Source organism: Schistocerca americana, chromosome 4 (assembly GCF_021461395.2).
Source record: "Schistocerca americana isolate TAMUIC-IGC-003095 chromosome 4, iqSchAmer2.1, whole genome shotgun sequence".
Taxonomy (NCBI): Eukaryota; Metazoa; Arthropoda; class Insecta; order Orthoptera; family Acrididae; genus Schistocerca; species Schistocerca americana.
The window spans coordinates 591084985-591090385 of NC_060122.1; the positions used below are offsets into that span (position 1 = coordinate 591084985).

At 44.5% G+C, this 5401-nt stretch overlaps 1 pseudogene; it reads left to right on the top strand.

Moving 5' to 3' along the window:
- The first annotated feature begins 4766 nt into the window (after positions 1 to 4766).
- On the top strand, positions 4767 to 4884 carry LOC124614176 (annotated as a pseudogene).
- Positions 4885 to 5401: the final 517 nt, after the last annotated feature.

Genomic DNA, 5401 nt, shown 5'->3' on the forward strand with positions numbered 1-5401 from the left:
CTTGTTAATGGCCATGCTGCCAAAACTGTAATGTTGGGTTTTACAAAGAAATAATTTTACAGTCAAAAAGGTAACCACGATATCATTTAAAAAATATACATCACTGTGAATCCCATCTACAAGACGTTAATCTTGGTTTTTGATTAAGATTTTTAGAATATATTACTTTGTAAGGTCACAAAAAGCTTAGTTCCCGGCGCGCAATTTAATGCTGGTTCTGAGCCCCCCCCCCCCCCCCCCCCAACAAAGTACAAGTGAAAAATGTTGTTATCTAAATCGCGTACAAAATACAGGTTTTCGCGCAATATTTGTCATATTGAAAGCCCTCTGTCAGGGCACTTGGAACCCTGTTGTCGTTATGTTTCCGCATCGTAATGCGGGCCTTGCATTTCTTATATTTTGGTGTTCTGTGGCGCACCAGCCGGAAGGTGGAGCCAACGCCTGGAAAGACGATGGACGGCTGCTGGCTGACAGTGAAGAAGAACAGTTTCTAATGAACTAAAGGCAAACCATGAGATGTTGTCTTGCTTTTAAGATGGTACGTTCCTGGTGAACTGCTATGAGCAGCGGAACTCTCGAGCTTGGAACCGGGTCCTTGGGCCGTTGCAGGCTGACAACATACGGAAAGATGCGCCGAAAGCATTGGGCGATGAGGCATTTGGTATTGTCCTGATTCCGGGAAGTCAGTCTTGAGTCTGTTGGGGAGTGGTGGAGCAGCCTGGAGTTGAAGAGTGCACCTGCGGAGCCGAGTGGCGGTTGGTGGCTGACAGCTCGAGAGCGCTCTTGAAGGGCCACCTGGTATAGTCTCGGAGCCCCGGGAGTTACTAGCTGTTCGGAGAGAGCACGGACAGTCACAGCGGCGTGTGATGTTTGCGGTGTCTGGCATACAGGACTTCCCAAGGGCCAGTGCAAGTTTGCCTTTAAGTCTGTCCGCTGTGCGGCTGACTGGGCACTGACTGGAGGTAGAACAGGCACTAACGCTACGGAGATTACATAGACAGTGATCGTTCATCAGATGACCATGTATTAATACTGCCTTAATTGGATCTCCATTTCTGTTAATTCTTTGGTCTGGCGTATTATTTAAAAAATTTTCTGTTAAGGTTCTACTATTACTGTCCATATTTTATATAGAAGATTTTGTCACTTATTTGGAATTGTCTTGGTGATCGCGTTGTTAGTAAACTGTGTGTCCTGATAAGATACATGTAGGCCCCAACAATCACGTGGAAGTCGTTTCCTGGTCCGCATCATTGCTGCCTGCACTTTATCAGAACTGCTGTAATCAGCAGAATTTTCCATTTTCTGTAAAGCGAGTAGGCAGAAACATTTATCGGTGTCATTACCACCTCACACATATTCTTCATGCCATGTAGTGTGTATGCTCATAATCAAGTAGTTGTATGTCACGAGTTTTAATTCTATCCTCCAGTTCCGAGTTTCAGATGCACAATTACTTCCAGATGACAACAGTGTTCTGTTCCAAGCAGAACCTGCCAAGTTCTTACTGAAATGAAATCTAAAACGAAAATGCAGTGAGAACATCATAGCGTGTAGAATTCATGTGCACATGAAAGCAAAATCTACTGCGTGGTTCAAGTACCTCCGCTCTTCAAAGGTTTGATGGTGGTGGATAGGTAGTGTTTAACGTCTCGTCGACAACGAGGTCATTAGAGACGGAGCGCAAGCTCGGGTTAGGGAAGGATTGGGAAGGAAATCGGCCGTGCCCTTTCAAAGGAACCATCCCGGCATTTGCCTGAAACGATTTAGGGAAATCACGGAAAACCTAAATCAGGATGGCCGGAGACGGGATCGAACCGTCGTCCTCCCGAATAAAGGTTTGGCGACGAATACTCAGTGAGCATTCAGCGGACTTCTTCTCCGTGATAACTTCTTTAAAGTACGGTTCAGAGCACTCATCCTGCCTTCCTCGCGGCTCACCCTTAAGTTCATCAGCGTTAGACACCAGTGCGTGACGCTCCTCATCAACTGAATGAAAACAGAAATACAGGGTGTGGGCTCTTGCCTTCTGCACAGTCTTGTAATCAGTATGAAACAAAGAGCCTAGCGCCACCAATACACCTAGCGACGATTCCTCCTAAATACCAGCACACCTAGAAATAGTTTCTTGAATTCAGTTATGTACGCAACAGTATATGAAACACCTCACAGCTTCTTAACAAGACGATATACGAACTCATGACAAAGACCGCACCTGGGAACCCCGCTGAAGAAAAGGGAACCACCGGTGAATTGCACAACACTGCGGCGAAATATTCACCAGACCCTCCTGCCCTCATAGATTCACTCATGATGGTGTCTCTAAAACGGTAAACTGCACAGAATCCAAGTCAGTGCAACAGCCGCCTACCACAAATGGGAAACGTTGACACGGTTGCCCATATATTTGTATGTGGAATAGCGTAGGACATGTGGAATCTTCTAAGTCACGGTCCAAACTTCATTGAAAGATGAACACATGCTATCTGAACGGTCACGGACTTACGTGGCCTGACGGTACCGGTTACTAAACAAAATTTAGCTTTATGGATGACCGGATTAGAGTCACGTTACTGAGAGCCGAGATAGTACATTCTCGGAGCACTTGTCCTATATTAAAGGAGAACAATAACGGACAGTGCAGGATGCCAATCAAAGAAAGACATTTGGTAACTTGCTGCACCTTATGATCAAGGAATTCCCACAAGCGCTCTCAATCACACCTGTCCCAAGGTAATCAACACAATGAGAAAGCAAAGACTACTGAAGATTCTCTTAAATTATTATAGCTGCTTCATGCAAGTGATACAGCTGTGTGTGCAGAAACAGATAAAGCCAAGCAATCAAAAATTGTTAACCTCTGCAATCATGAAATTGCTTGTCTTTCTGCTCTGTGTTTTGGTATTGTAAACTACATATGTCTGCATATATGACTTACGTTTTCCTTGTATTTACGTGGTAGATCCTTGTAAAATGCTGCTTGGACAAATAAATTACCGACTGAATAATGATTCTTTTTAAAAAAATCAGTTGCGTTGTCGAATCCAATAGCTTCTCACGCAAGGGTTACAGAGGTATGGGTCTCAAACATCGCAGCTTCCTGTGATCATTCACCAGGTTGTTTACGGACGTAATGGCGTTGATATGACCACAATAAACAGAAGCAACGCTCATCGCTTGAACACAAGAGAATGCCACTCAAATTTCCATTTGACACTGGCTCTACACCATGGAAGTCTGTTGTCTATTGTATGATACCAGTGGGCAACCTCTAAATCTCAACCCAGCTTCCAGCAATCTGTTCTCGACAGTTTGCGGTGACACTCTTCCTGTAACCTCTGTCCAGATTTCAACTGATGTTAGTAAGTAGACTGAAAGTGTTTTAGTGCAGCAAACGACTCTGCTGCGCCCCTTCCCCTCTGTTGTTTTACTGTTCCTTTCTGTAGTAAAGGGTTATCGTTATCTAATTCCCCTATTGCTCTTTTAAGTAGTTTTCCATGTCTTCCCCTCTCCTCAAGCAACCTGAGTTAAAATGGAACAGAAATTTTCAAATGAAAGCATCACACATATGCTTTAATCGATATTGGAAAATGGAGAAATTCAGAATTCACATAGATTTAAAATGACGTTGCTGATAGAGGAAACACAAAGTCTGGAAACAATTCTCCTTGCTCAGTTTGACATTTTTGCTGAATTGCATCAGGTGCACTGTGCAATGGTGGTGGTTCGATGACCGATGCATACTTTGGATATATTTAAAACTCAGAGTCTGGAAACTATTCTGTATCCTGCTCTGATATATTAGATGCTGCATCATGGTGTCTGTCTGCATACTAAAATGATTTTAGCTACTGCTAAGATGTATCAGGCACTGCATTAGTTATGTTGGGGGGCTGTTGTATTGAGGGAAAAATAAATGACAACTGTGCAAACACACACACACACGCACACACACACACACTCACACAAACACACAATGAATATTTGGAAATTTGTGGTAAGTTCTGTGGGACCAAACTGCTGAGGTCATCGGTCCCTAGGCTTGCACACTACTTACTGTAACTTAAACTAACTTACGCTAAGGAAAACACACACACCCCTGCCCGAGGGAGATCTCAAACCTCCGACGGACACAATGAATAGTAATAGTAATAATAATAATAATAAACATTGCGAGAGAGGCATGATTTAATACATACAATCAATTGTGTGAGTCAGTTTTTTTTCAGTCTGGAGGTGGTAGATCACAGATGATGCTTCATGTTAATCAATCTTTCACTGTGGTGTACAGAGCACAAGTGGAGGGTGCACTTGACAGCTTGCAAGCCTGAACACAGAGGACGAATGGTGGAGGTAGACGAGCACACCGTTACCGGAATTGGAACAACTATTGTGGATTGGTAGCATAGCAGCCTCTAACCATGTACCCTGACCTGCCATCTTGAATTTTGACATCACTGATGATGTCATGGCTTACCATCTTGGATCGCCATCTTGGACTGCCACCTAGGATTCTGGACTTGGAACCAAGCAGACAGTGCCAGTACCCTTAGAATCGTTATCTTGGATTTTCACGATGCAGACTGCATTAAGGTCAATTAGTCATGTTTAAAGTTTCGGGGCAATTTCTTAAAGTTTGGGACGCAATTTGTTACAGTTTTGCTATAAAATTGAAGCATTTTGTTACAATTTTTCTTAAATATAGGGTGTTTGGCTATAACATTGGACTTTGAGCCTGTTTTTAAGAGGTGTCTATGTAAACCTATAGCAACGGCCTTACCGCAGTGGATACGCTGGTTCCCATCAGATCACCGAAGTTAAGCGCTGTCGGGCGTGGCCGGCACTTGGATGGGTGACCATGCGGGCCACCATGCGCTGTTGCCATTTTTCGGAGTGCACTCAGCCTCGTGATGCCAACTGAAGAGCTACTCGACCAAATGGTAATGGCTCCGGTCAAAGAAAAACCATCGTAACTACCGGGAGAGCAGTGTGCTGACCACACGCGCCTCCTATCCGCATCCTCAGCTGAGGATCACACGGCGGTCGGATGGTCCCGATGGGCCACTTGTGGCCTTAAGACGGAGTGCTATGTAAACCTATACTATACCATTGCAGTGACATAGGGATGGTAATAAAATTCGTCACAAGTATGGTTCAAATGGCTCTGAGCACTACGGGACTCAACATCTGAGGTCATCAGTCCCCTAGAACTTAGAACTACTTAAACCTAACTAACCTAATGACATTACACACATCCATGCCCGAGGCAGTATTCGAACCTGCGACCGTAGCAGTCATGCGGCTCCGGACTGAAGTGCCCAGAACCGCACGGCCACTGCGGCCGGCGTCACAAGTATGTATTGACTGTATTGAACACATCACTGTGTCTGTGGCACAAGTC